The sequence below is a fragment of the Dasypus novemcinctus genome, chromosome 12 (assembly GCF_030445035.2).
Source record: "Dasypus novemcinctus isolate mDasNov1 chromosome 12, mDasNov1.1.hap2, whole genome shotgun sequence".
NCBI lineage: Eukaryota > Metazoa > Chordata > Mammalia > Cingulata > Dasypodidae > Dasypus > Dasypus novemcinctus.
Window position 1 is genome coordinate 91819931 of NC_080684.1, and position 25557 is coordinate 91845487.

Below are 25557 nucleotides of genomic sequence, written 5' to 3' on the forward strand. Positions count from 1 at the left end.
CCCATCTAAACAAATAAACATATAGTATGTTAGTGACTAGAAGACCTACGAGGAAAAAAGGCAAAGATGGGAAAACAGAGGATGTGGGTGAATTGGTAAGTTGTAGGGGTCGGCAAAGGCCAGAAGTGCAGGTTTCTGGGGGAGAGCAGCTCAGATACAGCATTGCATAAAGAGGTGGGGGCAGGCTCGGCGTGCTCCAGCGTGCCTGGAACCGAGAAGGCCAGGGAAGAGCAGTGATAGAGGCGATGTCAGAGGAGAGTCAGGCCTGCTAGGTCCTGGGCGTGTAAGTGAAACTGGGGCAGATCGACAAGCTCTGGCTTGTATTAAAAGGAGCATCCTCTGGGGTTGGTGTAGACCCAGGAGACTTGAATCTCTGGACTGCCCATGTGCCAGCTGGGCCCTGAGCCTCAGCACAGTTGCAACGCCTACTCTCCGGTTCGTTGGACTTACCCAGGTCAGCTAACAGGGAGGTGAAGATGGTCAAGCACCACACCAGGGAACTGAGAGTGCCTACAGCTGAAGCAGGAGAATCACATCCATCACCCATGTGGAATCTGAGCCCCCTCTCAATATAGAGGTGGAGTGGACATCACCATCCCAGGGTCCACAGGATGGAGGAATAAAATATGGATTAGAGTGGACTTACTGGTATTCTTCAATAGAACTTTTGTTGCTAGTAATGGAAGAAATTGTAGCATTGATGTGGAGAAAGTGGCCACGGTAGTTGCTGAAGGCAGGGAAAGGGAAGAAGAGATGTGATATGGGGGCATTTTCAGGACTTGGAGTTTGGCTGCTTTGTTGAGCCTGGGCTGGGGCTGGAGGGTTTGTGGTGGCCAGGGTGGAGAAAGCAGGACAGGAGGCTACTGTGGTAATCAGAGGGAGAGACTATGTTTCTGGGACTGGGTGGTAGCCATGGAGGTGAAGAAATGTAGAGGGATTCCTTGAAGTATTTTAAGAGAGAATCAACAGGATGTGTCAAAAGATTGGATGTGAGGGGTTGAGAAAAGTCTAGGATGACCCCAGTTTTTTATTTTCTTTATACCTAGGCAAATGGAGCTGAACTTACTGATATGGGGAGAACATTGTTAAGATTTGTTTGGAGGAAGAATCAAGAGGTTTTTTTTATTGTTACATATTAAATTTTAAATTTGCAATATCTGTCAGACATACAAGAGGAATGGGCAGTATAAAAGTCAGATCAGAAAGCCTGCAATTCAGAGGAGATTGAGCTAAGTTATTTGGCCTCTTCATGCCTCATTTTCTTCATCTGTATATTGGGTTAATAATATTTATTTCATATGGCTGCTATGATGATTAAATGTATAAATATATGTGAAGCACTGAGAAGAGTGCCTGGAAGAAAGCACACAGTAAATGTTTTCACTATATTATGTTTTTTAAAATTACCATTATCATTGTTACTATTATTAGTCCTAGCTTTGTTGTGTGACCTTGGACAACTAAATCTCTCTGGACCTCCATCTTCTGGAGGCATCATGGTGGTGAGAGAAGAGCGAAGGGTCAGGGATTCCTGGGTTCAAATCCTGGCTTGGCTACCTACCAACTATGTGACCTTCAGCAAGTTTCTTAACCTATTTGTGCTTCCAATGCTTCATCAGCAACTCGGGCACAGGAATATGGACACCGCAGGGTTCCTCTGCAGGTCCTATAAAACAGCCTGGCTGTCTGTGAAGCTCCTCTTTCAGGTCCCCTTGCCTCTGTCAAGTGAGAAGTTGCACTGTCTTTTACAGACTCTCGGATTCCAGATCTGGTTCAGGCTCTTTCCCCTTCTACAGCCTCTGCCTCAATCCTTTAGAGACAGCCGGCAGCAGTCTCCTTGGCAGCTCAAGTCTGTGGCTTTCCCCGGCCTGGCCATCAAGTAAAGGGTGGCTCACCCACCTGTCTCCGCTGCTCCTCCGGCAGGTTGACTGCCCACCTGCTCTTGGGTACCAGGTGGCCAAAGACCAGAAATAAGCCCAAATTCCTCTTTTTGATGCCTCTTACTCCATTTTTCCCACTAACTTGTGTTTGGTAGAACCCAGAAGCCAGATGCACAAAAGAGGAAAATTATGCATTGACTGAAAAGAAAAACCTCACACTGGGACCCTATAGGGTTGGCTAATAGCATAGGCTACAACGCACTTGAGAAACATTACTTCATTTGAATTTCACAACCGCCCCTCAAGGGAGGTATCCTCTCCATTTCACAGGTAGGGTGACCCCAGGCTCAGGGATTTGCCTGAGGCCACGGAGTAAGTGATGGAGCACGAAGATGAAAGCGGGGTCTGCTTGTCTGCAGCGTCTACCTGATTTACCATGTCCATCTTGCAGACTCAAACTATCTGTTCTCTAAACAAGGTGAGCTTAAGGGGGGCCTGAAGTGTGCCCCAACTCAGTGGGACTTAGGACACATGATGCCTTTGAGTAGAGATGAACAAACCACTTCCCTCCCACTGGCTGAAGGAGGTCCACCGCGGTCTCCCTCACACTTCTCTTTTTCTACACCACATGGCAGGTACGACTCAGCCCTGCAAGGTTCCAGTTCAGCCTGGGAAAGTGTGTAAACTAGGACTCTTTGGTGGCAGTGACCTTGGGTAATTTCCTAGTAAAGAAACCTTTTTCTTTCAAGGGTCAGAGAATAAATACTTTAGGCTTTGCAGGCCACATATGGTCTCTGTTGCATTGTCTTTTTCTTTCTTTTTTCTCTCATGTAAAATATTTATAGAAGAACAAAAAGAAATCTAAAATGGCATGAGAAAGGCAAATTAAGAACATTAATTAAGGTCCTGACTAGATCTCAGGAAAAAAATCCACAAATAAAGTAGGCATGGAGAATTAATACGAAATTGCAGGACAATGTAAAGGAAGATAGGAAGAGATTCCCAATTATATTCTTTTGTTTTTCTCTCTCTTTTTTCAAATGTTACATTAAAAATTATTCGGTCCCCATATACCCCCAACCCCCTCACCCCACTCCTCCCACATCAACAACCTCTTTCATCGTCGTGGGACATTCATTGCATTTGGTGAATACATTTTGGAGCACGGCTGTACCACATGGTCAATGGTCCACATTATCGTTTACACTCTCCCCCAGTCCACCCAGTGGGCCATGGCAGGACATACAGTGTCCAGCATCTGTCCCTGCAGTACCACCCAGGACAGCTCCAAGTCCTGAAAATGTCCCCACATCATATCTCTTCTTCCCTCTTTTTTTTTTCAAACAACCCTTTTAAAATGTTAAAACCATTCTTAACTTGCTGGCTATACAAAAACCGGCAGGGATTAGAGTTGGCCTGTGGGCTTTAGATGACCCCTGACTTTAAAAAAGATGGGGTGGAATTTATCAAGCTTCAGGATCACTCACAGAATCTATGGGAAGGCTGAAAACCAACAACCAAGTCTTGGAATGGACAGGAACCTGGGTTTCTGGGTAGCAGGAGCAAATGAACAGCCCCCTGCTAGAGCGCAGGCTTGGAGCCAGCCAAGCAAGTGCCTTGACTCCCTGGGCCTCAGTTTCCCACCTGTAGGAGACAATATGGAGCCTTTCTCATTAGTGCCCTGGTGAGGTTGATAGGGATTAAAACATGAGGAGTGCTTACAACAGTGCCTGGCACAGGATGAGTCTCAGGAAAGGTCCACTGCCTGCAGTGCTTCCTCTATTTCCCAGGTCTGTGTTACTCTCCTCCAAATACCTATTTCCAGAAGAGGGTATCTCTTTGACCTAACTCGGGCTGTGCAGGGAGAAAATTCAAAATATATAACAACATATATAAACATGAATAACATGAATAACAACATATATAAACATATATAAACAATATATAAACATGAAAACGTCTTAATTGAAGGGATATTGGCCCCTTGGATGCCAGAATGAACTCTTTAGCTGTTGGATCATGAAGGGAATATTCTGGAAGGAGAGATTAGGGCTGCCTCAGGGCCCTGGAGATTAACCAACAGGTACAAAATGTTTCAATAGTTGGGCGTCGGCCATGACCACACGTCCATCTTTGGCCAACTTCACTGACAGCCCCACCAAGATGCATACTTAGGGGGGAGGGGTGGCTCCCCAACAGAAATTTGGGGAGCTTCTCCAGAAAAGCTGCTGAACAGGCAAACCATCTTTATGTCATGGGACCCGGTAGCTGACGGGCTTGGGCTGCTTACAAAATGGAGATGTGAAGTTGTTAAGGGGAGCCAGGGTTGAGACTTGACTGTCTGTCTTAGCCTTAGCTTCCCAGATAGGGAAACTCTCCAATTTATTATGTTTCTATAAAAATTTAGCCCCTACCTCAGCCTCCAATCTCTAGGAAACATGAAAGAAAGATCAATGGATATTGATATTGTTACTCTTTGAAAATGCCAAGAAATAAAATAATTCATTCAATTTCTTTACTCCCACATCCTCCTTCATTTAGTTGATAAAAATGCATTCATTTGTTCATTTATGAAATGTTATTGAGAGCCTACAGTCCACTGAGCATTAAACTGGGCACTGGATTCTAGCCACAAAGTAAACAAAGTTTTTGTCCTCCTGAAGCTTATATTCTAGGGAAAGGACACATAATAAAAAAAATTAATATAATAATTTCAGATAGTGGTCAGTGCTATGCAAATAAATAAAGGAGAAAACCAAAAATGTGTGTGTGTGTGTGCACATGCATGTGTGCTTACATAAGCTCCTCAGGTAAGTCCTCCTTGAGGCATTTGAGCAGAGAGGCAGGAAATAATTTGACATTTTCAAATAATTTCAAGAAAACCAATGGGCTGGAAGGGAGAAAATGATAGGAGATGAGGGAGTTTATGGCAAGGATAATAATAGCAACAACAACATCTACCACCTGTATTGAACACTTGCTCAGGACTAAATGATTTATATTCATTATCTTCACAAATGCCCTTTGAGGAAGGGTTTCTAGAGTTCCCATTTAAGACTCAGTTGAAATCACAGCCTGGCTATCACCTTGATTTTATCCTGAGGAGACCCTGAGCAGAAGACCCAGCTACCCTTTGCTGAGACTCTTGACCTATGGAAAATGTGAGAAAATAAACACATGTTGTTTTCAGCCACTGAGTTTGGGGTAGCTTGTAATATAGCAATAGAAAACTAATAGACACCTGCAAAGAGTTGTCTATACTTGCTGGAGAAACCAAAATTTCTCCCCTGTCATCTTTTAAACCTACTCCAGTCAGCCTTTTGCCTCACCCCTCCATTCAAACTACCTGTCTAGAAGTGACCAATGACCTCCACATTCTTGAATCCAATAGTCCATTCTCGGGCTCCATCTTACTTGAAAAGGATGCAGCCTTTGGCACAGATGATGACTCTCTTCCCCTTGAAACAATTTCTTCTCTTGTCTTCCAAGATGCCACATCCTTTTGGTTCTTTCCTACCTCCCTGGATGCTCTTCTCAGTCTTCTTAACTGGTACCTCTTCTGCCTGAACCAAGAAAAGGCTCAATCCTTGGTCCTTTACTCTATCTGCCCTCACTTGCTAGGTGATCCCATATAGTCCATAGCTTTAAATACCAACTCTTTGCAAGATATATCTCCATCCTGGAGCTCTCTTTGGTACTCACTACCTATACTTGGTTGTCCAAAAGGCATCCTGAACTTAATTCAGTCATTCCTCATTATTCAAAGATTCTGCACTTGTGAATTTACCTACACACTGAAATTTATTTGTAACCCCAAAATCAATATATGTGGCACTTTCATGGTTATTCACAGATATGCACAGAGCAGAGAAAAATTTGAGCCACTCAATGCATATGTATCAGCTGAAGTTGAGTAAGATAACACTCTGTCTTCTTGTTTCAGCTCTTATACTGTAAACAAGTGTCCTTTCACAGTATTAGTGCCACATTTTTGCATTTTTGTGCTTTTTGCTGGTGATTTTGCTGTTTAAAATGGCCCCTGAGTGTAATGATGAAGTGCTGTCTAGGGTTCCTAAGTGCAAAAAAGGCTGTGATGTGCTTCTTGGAGAAAATAAACTTCATTCAGAGCTATAGTGCTGTTGGCCATGAGTTCAATGTCAATAAGTGAAACAGCCGAGTCTAGAATCCAGTGCACTTGAACTCTTTTTTACCATAAAGGACAACAAAACCCCAACTCAGCCTAGCTAATCAAAAAAGGCAATAAGGCCCAAACTTGGGAGCCCAAAGGGTAGATTTCAGTTCCAGTACAGGTGGATCCAAGGGGTCCAATGATATCATCAGCATTGTGTCTCCCTCTCTATTCCTGTTTCCTTCTCAACTCTTCATTCTTCCATGATCTCCATCTACTAACAGCCCCCCAACCACAGACTTACTTCATCCTTAGAGCTCCATGAGTCTAAGAAGACAGAGAGCAGTTTCCTCTCCTGGCAGCCAAAAATCAAACCACTTGGAGGGGCTCTGATTGATCTGCGTACCTCTCAGGCCGAAATCACATTTCCACCCCTCTGGCCAAAGGGCAAGAAAGGCAAAGTGATTGGTGGCCCATGACACCCTACGGAGGGCCACAGGTACAGTGCTCAGTAGAAAGAAGGTTTCTGGGCAGACAGAAGCTGTGTGTCTTTATTGTACCCGAGACACACATCATTACTCCAGGTGCCTCTTTAGCCAATGGCAGGCAAAGAAAGAGACAGCATTTGTGTTTACTTCCATGGGTGATTCTGAAGAGAGTAGGGGGGTGGTGATGGTTGGCAGGAAGCTTGGCTATTGAATCTTTCAGCCTTTTTATTTTTTTAAACATACTGGTTTGAGGAGTCTCAGCTCTCTGGGGGAATAGACGTAACTTAAAAAAAAAAATACGTCACAGCTCACTGCTATTCCCCACCTAGTAGTGGATCCCTTAGCAAGAGCCTGAGCCGAACCCATCATCTTAACACATTGGATGATTGAATTCAATTCAAACCAGTTTAAAACTGTTTCTCTTAATGTCCTTTCCAAACTTCCCAGCTGTCCCATCCTGGGCCAGGGCCTAGGAGCTGCTGCTCTTTCCTTCTTCCTTGCACTTGGGCATTGTAGGGTGAAGAAGGGAGGGAGAAGAGGGCATGGGTGGCATGTAGGTCTCTTTCTTTCTCTCCTTTTTTTGGGGCTACTTATTGCAGGATTGTATGAAGCAGGAAGACAAGATGAGACCAGTTATCTGCTAGTGTGGTATGGGGAGAAGTCCTTGGTTCCCCGCTGTTTTAACAGGAACTCTGTAAAGATGCTATACCTGGTTTTCTAGGGGCAATATTTAGCCTCACCCTGACCCCTGCTGCTCCCAACCCCTCTTATCCACTGCCAGTGGCCTCCTTGTAAGATATCCCCTCTTTGGGCAGTCTTGGGAAGACCCATATCTCCTCCCCTTCCTTTTACCCCCTGCCACCTCACAAGGAGCCCAGGAACCTCTGACATCCTCTGGCACTTTCAGATGGCCATGGAGGATTGCCCCCATTTTCTTCCTAGGAACATTAAAATGGTACCTTCTCTCCCTCCTGTTGTGGACTACTCCAGCATAACTCCTGACTTCAGGTAACTCCAGGTGAGAAGCCCCCGGATGCATGCCACCCCCAAACCAGAGCAGCCATGGGTACACATTGTGCCTTGTGCCAACCATAAGATTACCAAAAAACTCCCCTTGTTCTTTACTCTTCAGCCCCTATTCACCCCCTCATCCTGGCAACCCAATTCAGGGCAAAAATGAAAAATCTTATGCTGCAGCCTTCCCAGATTCTGGGAACTTAAGCCCAGTTCTCCAAGAATTCTCTAGGGTTTGCAATCAGACTTTGCAGTTCCACAGCATCCAGAGAGGGCACCCCCACTCTGAGTGATTTTCTGGGAGCTTCACTTCCCCTCAATTTGCTTGGACGCCAGTTCTCAAGGTGTGGTTAATGTACTCTGGGAGGTCTTCAAAACCCTTCTAGGGGATCTGCAAGGTCAAATTATTTTCATAATAACATACTGTTTGTCTTTCTTACTGTACTGACATTTGCACTAGAGCTATACAAATAATTGTAGGTAAAACTGCTAGTGGCACCTTGGCAGGAATTAAGGCAATGGCACCAAAATGTGTTAGTAGTCTTTGGGCTCTTCACCGGCATGATTCATCAGTAGGAAAAAAACAAAAAACAAACAAACAAAAAAACTCCAGTTATACTTAAGAATATCTTGATGATGCAGTAAAAATTATATTTACTAAATCTCAACCCTAGACTATACCTCTTAATAGTATTGAGAGAATGATTGGCAGACAAACTATGGTCATTAAGATCTGATTATTTGGCAGCTATTTTCTTTAAAAGGTAATAAGTGAGCCTATTAATTCAAGGAAAACAAGTTATGGTAGTTTTTGCCAATGATAAAATTCAAGTTTTCAAAAGGAAACTGGAATTTTGAAAAACTTTTACCCAGTGTCATGAGCTTGACAGCTCCTCAATAGAGTTAAAGACATTTCTGATAACACTGGGAGTGAAGATAATGAATGTGAATTTTTGATGTACTATAACAAAGCATATCAGTTTGTAACGTCTGCATAACAGTGTAATATTTCCCCAGATGATGGACCAATGAATGATGTTACCAAAAAATGGGTGAAAGAGGGGAATGGATATAGCTCAATAGTTATACCTCCCATGTATGAGGTCCTGGGTTCAATCCCCAGTACCTCCCCCAAAAATGGGTGAAAGATACATTCCAAGTAAAAGATAGACTAATGGATTTTACTGCAGCAGAGTACCAAAAAAGACTGATGTGACTTCAGACTCCATATTGCCAAGAGCCTTTAAGAAAATGTCTGCTTGTTGAATTTTGGTGTAATTGCAAAGAAGACTATCCAAAATTATCTAAAATGGCTATTAAAACAGTCCTCTCTTCCAAGTGCATATCTGTTGGGCCAGATTCTTCATATTCTTCAATCAAAACAATATAACACAACAGATTGAAGCAGAAGCAGGTATGAGAATCTAGTCTTCTAGTAAACCAGACTTTCAAAGATTTTCAAGAATGTAAAATAGTGTTACCCTTTTCATTAATTTTTTGTTTTCATAAAATGTTATTTATGGTAACATGTAATGTGTTTATTGTTTGTTAATTTAAAATTAAACACTTTTTAAAATTTAGTTTTAATTTCTAATACAATGAATATCCATAGATATTTCCAACATTTTAAAAAAAAAAAAACAGCTTTCTTTTAGTTTGCTACACTGCTGAAAGCAGATACCATGAAACAGGTTGGCTTAACAATGAGAATTTATTAGCTTACAGTTTTGAGTCTGAGAAAAATGTCTAATCAAGGCATGGTCAAGATAATGCTTTCTTCTGGAAGACAATACTTGACTCATCTACTAAGGAACATGGCAGCATCTGCTGGTCTCCCCTTCTTCTTCCAGGTTTCATTGCTTTCTGCTTCTTGCTTTTGTGATGCTTTGCCTTCTCCCCACCTTCATTCTGTTTAGAAAAGGACTCCAGTAAGAGGATTAAGATTCATCCTGAATGAGGTGGGCCACACCTTAGCTGAAGTAGCCTCATCAAAAGGTTCTACTTACAAGGAGTCCACACCCACAGGAAATGATTAAATTTAAGAACCTGTCTTTCTGGGGTACATGCAGCTTCAAATCACCACAGACCTCAATAAGTTTTTAGAATGTAAAGTGATCCTGAGACTGAAAAAATATATAGAAAACTGTGCTAGGAGATGGGGAAGCTCATCTCCCATACACTGTAGAATAAAATGGCTCCAACTCCAAACACAGCAGGACCCACTAGGCCTTGGACTGAGTACTCAGGCCTCCCACGAACCCTGTTCAGCAGGTTGGGTTTTTGGCATCTTCTTTCCGTCTTAGCTGTGAATTCCAGGAAGTAAGAAGCTTCCCACTCAATACCTGTTAAATAGTCTTTAATAATTTTACCACATTTATTTTTGTTTCTTTGTGGGAGAAGAGTTATTTTATTATAATGTAGATTCAAACTCATTAAAAATATCCATTTCCATTTTGGGGTAAGAATGAAGAGAAGTCAAAAGACAGGGTGATGCTTGGAAAAGAGCATGGGCATTAGGTTTGAGTCCCAGCTTCACATTTTCAGTGTGACAATGGGCAAATTACTCAACCTTCTTAAAATTTCATTTTCTCATCCATAAAGTGAGGATAAAAGTAGCTATCTTTCAGGTTACTTAGAGACAATGTATGTAAATAATCTGAAACATTATAACTAATCAACTGGCTGTATTTTTATTATTACCCAAGTAGGGGGAATTGGCAGAGCGTTTTGGTTGAAATTCTCCTTGGTAAGTTCTAAGTGGCCTCTAATTTTCTTTCTCACTAGAAACTAAAGCTTTCTCTCCAAATGTTGGGGACAGAGATCCATGGGTAAAGATGAATTTCTCCCACCCATTCCCACTCTATGATCTGACAGAGAGGAAATTTTTCACCTCTGGTTGAAGGGTCATCGTCCCTGAAGAGACATTTCCTCTTACTTCCAATTCCTCCCAAGACAAATACCCTGTGTTGGGATTTCCAGAATTCCAGGCCTATATGTGGGCCAGAATAGACCAAAAAACCACCACCAGCTACCATGTTTGGCCAAGAGTAGGGAAAATAAACAGCTGGCTGGATTTTATGAGGTAAGTTTTGCTAGGTAGAGAGCTATGTAAAGTTGTAGAGAGTGGTCCCTTGAGCTTCTGTTTCTTTTAATATAAGGGCTCCAGGAGGGGATTTTATGGAATGATGTGTAAAAATGATGCGCTTCCTGCTACTAAAATGGAAGCCCTGGGTCCCTTTCATAGCCGAGGGAGGCAGATTAATGAGTTGGGGAGATGTGGCTGCTGCCTCCCAGCAGCTGGCTCAATTACCTCTCCCGCTCAAGCTGTGCTTTGGGGCTTGGAACACAAGTCTGGTGGAATTTTAACCTTGGTGGAGGACTTTGTTCCTTCACCAAGGCTGCCTGCATCTAGTCTAGATATATCCTTTACTTCTCATAGTTTTACTGGAATCGTGGGTGTGAGGGAATTGTTAGTGCGTTTCCTTTTAAAACAAGGGAAATAAATGATCTTCTTGAGGATGTTAACAAATAAGAATCTTTGGGAAGAAAAATAATATTTATTTTTGGGAAAAGATATTACAGCATTTTATTCTAATTAAGCATTTTGGATGGAGAGGTGGCTCATCCAAAGAGCTTAGTCAGAAATCTTTTTTTTTCCTTTCTGTCTGTTTGTTGTTTTTGCTCATTGTCTGCTCATTGTTTTTGCTTGTTGTCTGCTTGTTTTTCTTTTAGGAGGCACCAGGAACTGAGCCTGGGAGGCAGGCACTCAATGGCTTGAGCCACATCCTCTCCCCAGAAATCATTTGCTTGCAAGTAACAGAAACCCAATCGCATTAGCTCAAGTAAAATGTGAATTTACTATAAAGCATTAACTATACCTCATGGATCTAAAATGCAGAAAGGTTAACTAAAAATTAAGATGTAGAGGTTTATGTTAATAGTTCTATGATTAACTGTAGAATTTTGAAGTCAAGTCATCTGGGTTAAAATCTTGGATCTACCACTTATACTTTATGACCTTGGACAAGCTATTTATCTCTTTGTGCATCAGTTCTCTTCTCTGTAAAGTGAGAAAAATAAGAGTACTTACCTTATAGAATTATTGTGCAGTTTAAATGAGTAGATATACATAAGTACATAAAGCAGTTCCTGGAACACATAAAAACTCAATAAACTATCTATTGAGGGTTTTCATAATTGTTAGCTTGTTTCAGACAAACCCTCCCACCAAGGGCTATTAGAAAAACTGGACAAAATTTTTTAAAAAATCAGTCCAAAATCACTAGGGAACTATCAATGCTAATAGCACATAGAAGCCTAATATGTCTAGACTAGATGCAGGCAGCCTTGGGGAAGAAAAAAGCAGTGATCCTGACTTTTTGTGCTGATTTTCCCCCAAGACATTTGCTGATTTCCCCCAAGCATTACCTAAGATTATGAGATGCTGAAGAAAAAAGACTGAGAATGAAAATCTGAGCATCACTTCTAGCAGTCTTCTTATGGGATTGAGAGAGACAAAACTGGAGTTTAGGACCTACGTAGGAGAAGAGCCATGGAAAACACTCTAGGCTTTCAGTGGGTACACCCAAAGGGCTATTACCCAGAAATATGGGTGAACCAAAATATATCAGCCCTCATAAAGGCTAAAGTCTGTTTGAATCTGTTCAGTCACTGATTAAATTAAGGTGAGCCAGTCTGCCTTTGTCTAGCTACCTGCCAGAAGCTGAAGTTAACCCTCTCTAGAGGAAGATAACACCATCCAAAGCTTCATGCATAATGCCTGGAATCCATCCAAAATTACCAGACACACTTGGAGGCAAGATAAACAGTATAAAAACCAGAAGGATAAAAACCTCAGATAATACAAAAAGAATAACAGGAAATGTAGATATTGGAGTTAATGGAGATTTAAAATAGCCATCATTAAAATATTTAAGAAATTAGATGACAGGATGGTAATTTTCATCATAAATAAGAAACTATTAAAAAAAGAATCAAATGGAATTCTAAAATGAAAAATACAATGACCAAAATAAAAACCTCAAGATATGGAGATAACAGCAGATTAGAAAGAGAGAAGATTAGTGAACTGAAGAATTTGTCAGAAGAAAACCTCTGGACTGAAGCATGAAGAGAAAAAAAAAATGTCAAATTTAGAGAAGAACCTAAGAAACACATGGGACATAGAGAGAAGGTTGGGCAAATAAGTAATAGGAGTTCCAAAAGAACAAGAGGGATAGAATTTGGCAGAAAAATGTGTGAAAAGATAGAGGCTGTGAATTTTACAAAACTTATAGAAGAGTTGCACCAGGAATTTCAGAAGTTTTATGAATTCCAGGGAGGATGAGTAGAAAGGAAACCACACATAAGCACATCATAGTAAAGCTACTCAAAATCAAAGATGAACAGATCATCTGAAAAGCAGCCAGAGAAAAAAGAGACATCACCCTAAATCTAATAGATGATTTCTCCACAGGGAACAATGGAAACTCCACAATGGAAAAAGAGAGTTGAATGATATCTTCAAAGTGCTGAAAGACTGCCACCTAGACTTCTATACCGAATGACAATAACCTTTAAAATAAAGTTAAAATTAAGAGGAGTTATAGATAAAACGAAAGGAATTCATCACCACCAGACCCTCACTAAATGAAAAACTATAAGGAATGCTTTTGACAGAAGAAAACTGAGAGCAGATGGAAGCATGGAAATAAATGCAGAAGGAAAGAAGAGCAATAGAAAGATTATATAAATATGTGGGTATATCTAAATAAATACTGAATGTTTAAGATAATAATAATATCTTATGTGGTTTAGTTTACAATATTTGTAGAACTAAACTATATGACTACAATAGCACCAAAGGTTGGAGGATGGTAAGTGGAATTAAAGTGTTCAAATTTCATGAGTTGTCCAGGAAGAGGTAATATTATAGTCTTTGTTTATGGTTTTCTTCAGGGCAATCACTAAAAGAACAGTAAAAATATGCTAATGGGTGGATGGAAAAATTAAAATATATAGTTAATCCAAAAAAGATCTTTTTAAAAAAGCAAAAAGGGAACCTAGAACAGGTGAAACAAAGAGAAAACAAACAAGTAGTAGAACAATAAAATTAACCTAAACATACAAGTAACCTTCATGAAATGCAGAAAGACTTAGTACTCCAATTAAAAACCAAAGATTGTTACAACACACACTTTATTTTTTTTATTTTTTATTTTTTAAAGATTTATTTATTTATTTAATTTCCCCCCCTCCCCTGGTTGTCTGTTCTTGGTGTCTATTTGCTGCGTCTTGTTTCTTTATCCGCTTCTGTTGTCGTCAGCGGCATGAGAAGTGTGGGTGGCGCCATTCCTGGGCAGGCTGCACTTTCTTTTCACGCTGGGCAGCTCTCCTTATGGGCGCACTCCTTGTGCGTGGGGCTCCCCCACGCGGGGGACACCCCTGTGTGGCAGGGCACTCCTTGCGCGCATCAGCACTGCGCATGGCCAGCTCCACACGGGTCAAGGAGGCCCGGGGTTTGAACCGCGGACCTCCCATATGCTAGACGGACGCCCTAACCACTGGGCCAAAGTCCGTTTCCCACAACACACACTTTAAATATTAAGATACAGAGGACTGAAAGTGAAAGGATGCAAGAAAGTATACCATGTGATGCCAACCAAAAGAAGGTTGGGATAGGTTACACTAATATCAGACAAAGTAAACTTTAAGGCACAAATAATTACTAGAAATAAAGAAGAATGCTTCAAATGATAAAGAAAAAAGAAAAAAGAGAAAAGATCCATAGGATATCCATAAGAAAATGTAAGTAAGTTTGTATGAGCCTATTAACAACACCTCAAAATATATTAAGCAATAATGAAAGAACTAAAAGGAGAAAAGAGACAAATCCATAGTCATAGCTGGAGATTTTAATATACTTTTCTCAGTGACCAATAGAACAAACAAACAAAAAGTCAACATGATTGTAAAACATGGCCTACTTGATATATGTCGAATACTACATGTAACAATTGCAGAATACACCTGAATATTTACCAAACGTGACCATATGCTGAGCCTTAAAGCAAATCTCAACAACTTTCAAACACTTGAAATGAAAACCTATGCTCTCTGATCACATTGAGCTAGAAAGAAATAATAAAGGGCAACTAGAATATCTCCAAATGTTTGGAAATTAAAGAACACAGTTCTAAATTATCAATGAATTAAAGACAGAAATCCCAATGGAAAACAGAGAATATTTAGAATGGAGTAGTTATGAAAATATGGCATATCAAAAGGTGAGGACTACAGTAAAAGCAGTGCTTACAGAAAAACATATTAGTCTTAAATACCTAAATTAGGAAAGAAGGAAGGCTGAAATTCAAATTTCTAAGTATTCATTTTAAGAAGTTAGAAAAATATCCAGGAAGTTAAACCCATACAAGTTAGAAAGAAAGCAGAGAGGAGTGGATGTAGCTCAGTGGTGGAGCATGTGCTTTGCATGTACAAGGTCCCAAGTTCAATCCCTGTGTACCTCCTATAAATAAATAAATAAATTTTATATATATATATATATATATATATATATATATATAATATAATGGAAAACAAATGTACAATAGTGATAATCAACAAAACCAAAAGTTATTTCTTTGAAAAGACTGATAAAATCATTAACTTGTAAATAAGAAAAAAGGCAAATTTTAGGAAAAAAAAGGAGATATATCACAAATCCTTTGGGTTATTGGAGAGTGTGTGAACATTAGATACAAACTAAATATCTTATTCCCATTTCAAGTTTCCCACAGCTAGATCCACAAAATGAGCCTGACCACTTCAAGTCTACCTGACATAAAGGGAAGTATAAATAGGGGAAGTTAAAGTGGAAGAGACAGTGATCTTAACTGATTGAAGTAAATATATATTTTGCAAATTAATAGAAATATGTGAATATGTGGATACATTTCCAGGATCTCTCCCAGGGCATTGGAAAGGGCCCATGAAATTGAGGGGCCTTGAAGGTTAAACCTTATTAGTATCACTATAAACCTGCCTCTGTATATCTATTCATTTTAAAGACTTAGCAAACTAGATATAGAAGATGTCTTAGTCAACTACTGCTATGTGACAATAGCCATAATATTTTAGTAAAACAATAATCACTTATTTCTTGTGTTTACATCTGAAGTTTGACCAGGGCAGCTATGCTTTTTTTTTTTTTTTAAGATTTTATTTATTTATTTATTTCTCTCCCCTTCCCCCACATCCCGGTTGTCTCTGTTCTCCGTGTCTATTTTGCTGCGTCTTCTTCTTTGTCCGCTTCTGTTGTTGTCAGCGGCACAGGAATCTGTGTTTCTTTTTGTTGCGTCATCTTGTTGTGTCAGTTCTCCGTGTGTGCTATGCCATTCCTGGGCAGGCTGCACTTTCCTTCGCACTGGGTGGCTCTCCTTACGGGGCGCACTCCTTGTGCGTGGGGCTCCTCTGTGCGGGGGACACCCCTCTGTGGCATGGCACTCCTTGTGCGCATCAGCACTGCACATGGGCCAGCTCCACACGGGTCAAGGAGGCCCGGGGTTTGAACCGCGGACCTCCCATGTGGTAGACGGACGCCTCACCACTGGGCCAAGTCCGCTGCCTGGGCAGCTATGCTTTAATATATGGGTCCATGGCTTGGCTGGGTATCTGTCTCACTTGCGAAAACTTATGGCTCAGGCTACCCAAGGTTTGTTCTTCTCATGGCAATGGCAGAAGTACAGGAGTGTAACCCAACTGCACAAGCACGTTTTAAGTCTCTGTGTCACATTCACCAATATCCCATTGGTCAAAGCATCTCTCATGACCACACCCAAATTCAAGACAGGGGAAATACACTCTGTTCACCGTGCTGCACCGGCAATGGTATGGATGTATAATTCTACACAGGGAAGTGAAGAACCGGGCAAATCACTCAATATACATGGAAGTTAATATCTTTAAGCTGATAAAGGATATCTACAAAAAGCCCTCAACAAACATCATCCTTAATGGTGATATACTGAAAGTTTTCTCCCTGTGACCAGGAATGTGACAAGAATACTTAACTACCTCTACTCCACTTTGGCAATGTACCAGAGATCCCAGCCAGTTAAAAAAAAAAAAGACGACGACGAAAAGTAATCAAAATATAAGAATTGGAAAGAAAGAAATTAAACTGTCATTATTCATAGATGACAAAGTGGTGAACATAGAAATTCTGCAAGCATCTAAAGTAACCTCTTAGAATTATCAAATGAATTTAGCAAGTAACTGGATATATTATATATCAATTGTATTTCTTTATACTACAAATAATCAATTAGAATCTGAAATTTTAAAAAATTCCATATATAATCGCACTAAAATATACCAAATACTTAGCAATAAATTTAATGAAAGTAGTGTAAGACTTCTACATTGAAAAGTACAAATCATATTGAGATCAAGTAAAGACCCAAATAGAGGTATAACATATTCATGGATTGAAAAACTCAACAATACAGAGATGTCAGTTCTCCCAAAATTGCTCTCTAGGGTCCATGCAATGCCAATCCAAATCTAAGAAAGTTTTTCTTAGAATTTGACAAACAAATTCTAAAATTTACTTGGAAATGTAAAGTGTTCAGCATACCAAGTGCCTAGCAGTGTGTATCCTGAAGAAGAACAAAACTGATATCGAAACTTTTAAAGCTGCAGTAATTAAGACACGTGGTAGTGGCATGAGGATAGACAAATGGACTAATGAAAAAGAAAAAAGTATCCAGAAACAGATACACATTTGTGTGTACAATTTATGATAAAGTTGGCAGTATAGAGCAGTGGAGAATGGAACGTATTTTCAATAAATCGGTTCTGTGCCAAGTAGTTATACACATGAAAATCTTGACTTCCCTCTCACAAAAATCAATCACAGGTGTATTATAGATTTAAACGTAAAAGATAAAACAATAAAACCTTGGGAAACGGACTTTGGCCCAGTGGTTAGGGCGTCCGTCTACCATATGGGAGGTCCGCGGTTCAAACCCCGGGCCTCCTTGACCCGTGTGGAGCTGGCCCATGCGCAGTGCTGATGCGCGCAAGGAGTGCCGTGCCACGCAAGGGTGTCCCCCGCGTGCGGGAGCCCCACGCGCAAGGAGTGCGCCCGTGAGGAGAGCCGCCCAGCGTGAAAAAAAAATGCAGCCTGCCAAGGAATGGCGCCGCCCACACTTCCCTTGCCGCTGACGACAACAGAAGCGGACAAAGAAACAAGACGCAGCAAATAGACACCAGAACAGACAACCAGGGGAGGGGGGGAAATTAAATAAATAAATAAATCTTTAAAAAAAATAAAAAAATAAAAAAATAAAACCTTAAGAGAAAACATAGGACATTATCTTCGTGACTTCTTGTGCTTAATGCTTTTCATGGGCAAAGATTTCTTTAACAGGATGCAAAAAGCATTAACCATAAAGGAGAATATTAATGAATTGGACTACATTGAAACGCAGGTTTTTAAATTTATCTAAAGACATTAGTAAGAGAGTGAAATGCAAGCCAAATGAGGAGAAGATACTTATATTAAATATAATCAGTAAATGACTTATATCTTGAATGAATACATAAAGAACTGCAAATCAAAAAGACAAAGACAGAACCCAATTTTTAAAGTGGATACTTTACAAAAGGGGAGACTATCCAAATGATTAATGGAATAGTAATGTAAGCATTACTATCACAAATGAACTGCAAATTAAAACTACGATAAGATATCCTATATACCTACCAGAATGGCTAAAATGAAAAAGACTATATGAAATAGTTGGCAAGAATATGGAGCAACTAGAACTCTCATATATTGCAGGTAGTGGTTGGAAATTGGTATAATCCCTTTGGGAAACTTTTTGGATTATTTAGTAAAGCAGGATGTATCCATACTCTGTGACACATAGCAGCATTATTCTTGGTAGCTCCAAATTAAAACAACCCAAATGTCCATCAGCAGTAGAATGAGTAAATGAAAAACAGTATATTCATTCAATGGAATACTAAACAGCCATGAAAACAAATGAGCTAGTTCTACATACAATAACATGGTTGATTGTCATAAGCATAATATTGAGGGAAAGAAGCCAGATAAGCAAAAGTAGGACAGCATATCGGTTACCTTTGAGAAGGATGGAGTAAGCAGTTATAAGAATGGGAACAGAAGAGATACTAATATGTTCTGTGTCTTGATCTAGTTAGTCATTACTGGGATGTGTTTACTTTGTGCTTGTGCACTTTTATGTATGTGTGTTAACTTCAGGAAGAGTTTTATGCATTTCATGCTTCAGTAAGAGTTTCATTTTTTTAATAGGTCAGCCATTATTGATAATAATATTATTATTGTTAGGGACTGGAGAAGGGAAAGCTGTTAGGAACAAAAATAGCTTGGGTGGTTTCATATCATATGTGTATTTCTTAGACTCTCCCCTAACATTTGTGGGGTTCAGGACAAGAGTACAAATGGAGGTGAAAATAATATTTATATAAATATTTAAAAGTTCTAAGTGAGGGCTTATAGACTGTAAAATAAAATATGTTCTATCCTCCTGCTTTGACAAACATGCCTTCATAATGACAGATTTGAGTTTAGAATTCTCAATTCCCACCAAATGCAGACTTATAAAGTGACAGCTTATGGAGAAAGAGCCTCGAGCCTCTAGCCTGTGGTCCACCCTGCTTTCCTTCCCATGACCCTTCCAGCCTGCACATGCAAGCACCTTCCACACCCCAGCAAACAGTGGCCCCAGGGTACATAAATTGGCAATGTGGTCTATCTTTGGGAGGCTGCACAGACCCTGGGAACAGACTCTTGGCTGTTGGGGTAGAGAATATGAGTCACGGATGCCAAAGGCATGGTCTAGAAGGGGTGATGCAGGCTCTAAAAGTGAATATGTCCCCTTAGCCTCATGCACCCCTTGTAGGAGGGTTAGACCTGGATGCACTAAAGTTCAGGGCCCAGGGAAGGTTGACGGGAAGTACTGCATTTCCTTATAGAGGGCCAAATATACACCTTCAGGACAGAGAGAAGGAGAGATATTGAAAAAATAATTTATTGAGGTGAAAGTCACATAACAAAAAAGTAACCATTTTACTGTGAACAACTCTGTGGCATTTAGTCCATTCCCAATGTTGTACAACCACCATCTCTGTCTAGTTCCAAAACATTCCCATCTCTCCAAAGTAAAACTCTCTGCAGATAAATCAGTTTCTCCCCATTTCCCTCTCTCCCCAGCCCCTGGCACCCACGAGTCTACATTCTCCTTCTGTGGATCTATAGGAATTCCCCATAGTGAGCATACGTCCTGCACTAAGTGTGAGTTGGGTGACACAAGGTCTCCATCAGGATACAAACACCTTGGTTGTGGGGATTTTTGTTTTGTTCACTCCTATATTCCCGGGGCTTGGTATAGTTGGTGTTCAGTAAATATTTGACTAATATGTGAATCTGCTATTCCCTCAGTTGTTCTCAGATGTACCATGCTTCTCATAGTATAGGCATCTTGTCGATGTTCGTGTTTGAATGCATGTGCTTTGAATAAGAGTGAAAAGGGCGTGAAGCCTGGCTGACCCAATGCTCCTATCTAAAGAGAGTAAAGAGTTTGGGATTATGGACCTGGAAATTGGAAAGGACTTAAGCGATGCTTTCAGCCAGGGTAGATGGGATAGCAAAGGTATATTTGTTCCAATGAGTTATTAAAATATAACAATTAGGTGTGGTTGAAGACACCATGCTGAGTGAAATAATCCAGACACAAAAGGACAAATGTATGGTCTCACTGAAATGAAATAATTTTTTTTTGTTGTTGTTGTTAATTTTGTTTTGTTATTTGAAACAAAATAATTAGAATAAGCAAACTCATAGAGTCAGGATCCAGGATGTAGGCTACTAGGGACCGGGGTCAGGGTAGGAAGGGGGGTGATGCTTAAATTTTACAGAGTTTCTGTTTTGGTTGATTGTTAAGTTTTGGTAATGGATTATGAGAATGGTAACACAACATTGTGAATGTCATTGACAGTACTGAGTTACATATTGGAATGTGGTTAGAAGGGGGGAATTTAGGTTGTATACATGTTGCTAGAATAGAAATTTTTTAAGAAAACACATAAGACTGCAAAAAAAAAAGAAAGGAAGGAAAAGAAGAATTAGGCATGAAATCAATAAACATTTCTTAGAATGAATAATTTACTTATCGGATGCCTACATTAAAGAAATTCTTAATTTTCTTGGTTTGGAAAAATTCCACTGATTTTGACCAGCCTCCCTTTATTTATTAGACTTTGGACATTCTCTGGGGACAAAATTGCTTGAAATATGACTCAGTAAGAATCACAAGTACAGTGCCTGACCTCTCACAAATACTGAACTGGAGTTTTTAAAACAAGCTTTCTTGGCCTAAGCCTCTGCGGGAGAATCTCAGAAGTACTATAGGTTCTTGCATTGGCCCACGAATAACCACAGTATCCTCCTCAGAGCGCAGCTGTGTCACACAGTTGCAGGGAGAGTGCGCTCAGAACCGGCTGTGGGCTCAGGTGCCGTCGGAGATCCCTTCGGGAGGTGTGTGGAGAAGTGCAAGGTTTGTGGAGCCAGGCAGGCCTGGGTTTGAACCCCAGCTCAACTGCTTACCAGCCGAGGACTTGGGAGGTCACGCTGCCTCTCTAAGCCCGGACATCCACATCAGTAACGTGAAAACAACACCCACCTTGTTGAATTGCTGTGAGATTAACACTGAGAAAAGGTTTATGAACCGACGGTCCTGACCAAGGCTCTTTTAATCATGAGGATCAGGATACCACTTAAACTAGTTCAGCTGAGACCAAGGACTAGGAAATGAAGTACAGAGTGTTTTGGGGGGGAGAAACCAGGAACAAGGTTTTCAGAATCCAAGTACATGCTCCATTTCCCAGGAGTTTCTGAATCCTCTCACTATCTCCTCCTTCTCTAGACCTTTCTAGATCCCAGCCTATCCACTACAAGTCCTCCTGTTAAGTTTTTCTATGCCTCAATGCTATATTTCTGGGAGATGAACTAGGGCGACTGAGTTTACACCCAGAGCCTGCCCCTGGTCCAATTATCTGTGACCAGGAGGTCGGAAGGTTATATAATAGAAACAAGCCACCGGGCCCACCCCATTAGCTAAGGCTGCGGATGGTTCCTAGTACCTATAGGAGGGTAGACATCCACACACCCCCCAACATAGCAGCTATAAACACTTAGCACACAGTAGGAGCACAACAGAAATTAGCCTCCATCTCTTTGCCTCACCTTACTCCAGGAGAGCATGTTTTCAGATGATACCTGTAAAATTTATGATTATTTTTAGATTTTTACTTTTGCTTGACCTATACCTCTCATTAAGAATATCCTACTTCATCCATCCATCCACCCATCCATCCACCCATCCACCCATCTACCCATCCATCATGCATCCATCACTTCTATCTGTGTACATCCTATTCACCCTTGCAGATCCACTTCCTCCAGAAAATCTTCCCTGATATCTTTAATTCCGCTTTATCTCCCTCATTTCTTACAATTCCTCATAGTCTATAACACACAGTTTAGCACTAAGTTATACAATGACTTGGGTTTGCTCTCAATCACTTGGAAGGCGTTAGTGTCGTTGCCGTTTCAACTAGATTAGAATTCATTCAGAACAGAGAAGGGGCCTGTGCCAAGAGAGGGGCCAACTGTGGGTGCTCGATGAGGAGGGAACTATAGCACAATAAACATTTTAGAGCTGGAAGGAGCCTCAAATATAAGTTAGGCTAGTCTTAATTTCAGAAAAAGACCTGAGTCAAAATAGAGGTAGTACTTTTTACAAAACTGAATATAAAGAATGAAGTGGAGGCTAGGTATAATATTATTTATGTGCCAGAATGGTTTATTATTTGTGTAATGGAAGAATTCTCTCTGCTCCTACTATGGAAGAGCAGCTGGCAAATCATGATACTTTGCAGCTGGAAGGGAACTTAGAAGGGAACTTGCAGTTCAGGTTTATAGATCAGGAAGCTCCCTCCCAGGAAAAAGGAAGTGACTTTCCAAGGTCACCCATTTACTTAGTAGCAGGACTGGGACTAGACCCCACATCCTCTTCTGGTCACTTGTATGATTTTCCCTTGTACCCACAGTCACCAAATCCTTGCCGGAGACCTTAAGCTTTGGTCCCTTGACCATGCATGTGGCACCCCATAAGAGGTGAGTGCCAGGGCTCAGCTGCCATCCCAGCCTTAGCTCTGAATCATGGTCCTGACCCATTCCTTGCATGGCACTGCTTCAGGCTCTCCTTCCTCCAGCCTCTTTGGTTTTTGTTTGTTTTTTCACCTCCCCTTGCACTGTCATTTTGGCCTTGCCTTGCCCCAGGGACTAAACACTTGGCCTGGTCTCCTTGTTTAAACATGATCCTGCTCCTGATCTTTGGCTTGGTGTGAACACCCTTCCTAGCACAGCCTGGCTCAGGACTTGGCACTGCCCACTGCTGGCTAATTTATGGACTGTTTGGATGCTCATCTTCTGGGCATGTCCTCTGAGGATGGTGCTGTGCCAAGCACTGAGGAGCACAGAGCTGAAGAGCTGTTCTTTTCTGCCTCAATTAGTTCACAATCTAGTGGTGAGCAATAGTTTAAAGTAATAGGGTAAGTACATTCATCTGCATTATGCTCATGTGGGAGCCTGTGCTAGTTGCTTAGAGCTGCTGTAACAAAGAACCACAAACCGGGTAGCTCAAAACAGCAGAAATGGATTCTCTCCCAGCTCTGGAGGTCAGAAGTCCAAGATCAAGGTGTGGGCAGGGCCAGGCTCCCTCTGAAGCCTCCAGGGGAGAAGCCTCCCTGGCCTCTTCCAGCTCCTGGTGGCTCCTGGCGTTCTTGGCTTGTGGCAGCTTTGCACCAATCTCTACCTCCATCTTCCCTCTCTCCATCTCCACATGGTGTTCTCCTCTCTGTGTCTCTGTGTCTGTGTCTCTTCTCTTCTTCTAAGAGCACTAGTCATATTTAGACCCCACCCCAATCCAGTATGACCTCATCGTCACTTGAGTACATCACAAAGACCCTATTTCCAAAGAAGGCCACATCCACAAGTACCAGGAGTTAGGATGTCAAGGTATCTTTTTGGGGGGGGGGGACACAATTCAGCCCATAACAGAGCCCCAACTGAGCCCAGAGTGGTGGGAAGGTAAAGTCAGGAAGGGCTTCCCGAGGAGGTGTTCTCTGAGATGAGGCTTTCAGGACAGGCAAGTAGGTACATGTTAGCCAGGCAGGCCCGTGGTGGGGTGGTGGGGTGGGGGTGAGAGTAAGCAGGTGTTGCAGACAGAAGGAATAGCATAAGCAAAAGCACAAAAGCATGAAACAGCAAGGGGTGAGAAAGAAGCGATAAGTCCCCCAATGTTCTTGGAGGAGAAAGAGAAAGGCAGGGAGTAATGTGGGATGAGGCTGGAGAGGTGGGTGGACCAAGCCTGGGAGAGGCTTGTCTATGAGTGAAATAATTCTACTCTCGGGATTAGAGGGCTAATAAATGACACCCTTGTTCCCTGCTTGAGTTCCTAATTAATTGAGAGAAAGCCCAAGGAAGCAGGCAAATGGAGATTAAAATGTCAGCTTTACTATTGGTAAAACAATAAGCATGGCTTAGACCTGGCCAAATTGCTTGCTAACACTTCTCAGTATCGAACTTAATTCCCCCAATGTAGGCCTCTCCTGCAGGAACAGATCTGCTTAGAGCTGATGAGAATGCTTCCTAGGCATCTGGTCCCCAGTGGGGAAGAGGGAGGGAAAGGGGCGGGGAGGAGCAGGAGAGGGAGAGAACTGAGCACGTTCACCATCTAGAGGGCAGAAGTGTTACTCGAATGGTGGTCCCTCCAAATGGAAACATGAAGCAGGGGGGAAAGGAGGTTCCTACCCCACACATATCTACTATTTACCAAGCTCCTACTGTGTGTAGCCATGCACAAAACCCTGGTTCCGCATGCTGGACGGTATCAGAATTAGGTTGTGAAGATTCTCTAATGAAATGGGTAAAAGGACATAGAAGCCACCACCCCTTGTACCCAGTACTTGCTGTTCATGAGGAAAGGTCAAAGGCTATAATGCAAGGAAAGTATTGCATGTACCCAGAACATTTCAGGGATAGTCTCAATTCTAATACCACCCAGACACTGTGTTTCATCAGAAAGACCTCTCTTTGGCTTAATGTCCCTTCTGGCCAAAACAATACGACCGTCTGCTCTCCTCGCTATACGTGTTATTGAGGTGGGAATACAAGCACACCCTTGTCTCAGCCAGTAATGCCAGGAAATATGCTGCTCCTGGGGGAAGTTTCCTCCTGGTAAAGAGCATTGGCAGGGTGGTGCCATTAAGCAGGTGTTGACACTAAGACACTTTTTTTTTTTTTAAAGATTTCTTTCTTTCTTTCTCTCCGCCCACCCCCCCCCCCCCCCGCCCAGTTGTCTGTTCTCTGTTTCTATTTGCCACGTGTTCTTCTTTGTCCGCTTCTGTTGTTGTCAGTGGCACGGGAATCTGTGTATCTTTGTTGCGTCATCTTGCTGTGTCAGCTCTCCATGTGTGCGGCGCCACTCCTGGACGGGCTGCACTTTCTTTCGCGCTGGGCGGCTCTCCTTACGGGGTGCACTCCTTGCGTGTGGGGCTCCCCTACACGGGGACACCCCTGCACGGCCTGGCACTCCTTGCACGCATCAGCACTGCGCATGGGCCAGCTGCACATGGGTCAAGGAGGCCTGGGGTTTGAACCGCGGACCTCCCATGTGGTAGACGACGCCCTAACCACTGGGCCAAGTCTGCTTCCCACTAAGACACTTTTTAAAGCCTGGCTTCCTCCCCTTCCATTTTAGAATCTCCTTGAAAATGTTCTTGCCTCCCCTTGTAGAACTCTAGAAATCAGGATTGAAAGAAACCCTAAATCTGAATCTGGTTCCCTGGCAATTCTTAGAAATAGCTACAGCATCTACTTCTTGCCAAATGGCAATTCACCCTCTGCATGGCTATGTCATTGACAGGGACTTCCCTA

At 41.7% G+C, this 25557-nt stretch overlaps 1 long non-coding RNA gene across 1 annotated transcript; it reads right to left on the reverse strand.

Annotated features, from left to right (window-relative positions):
• Window positions 1-9203: 9203 nt before the first annotated feature.
• Window positions 9204-23429, reverse strand: LOC131280762 (uncharacterized). Its single transcript, XR_009188454.2, has 3 exons — window positions 23252-23429; window positions 21802-21834; window positions 9204-9419 (listed from the first exon to the last, which is right to left on the reverse strand). It is a non-coding gene; the product is annotated as an uncharacterized lncRNA (long non-coding RNA).
• Between the last annotated feature and the right edge of the window lie 2128 nt (window positions 23430-25557).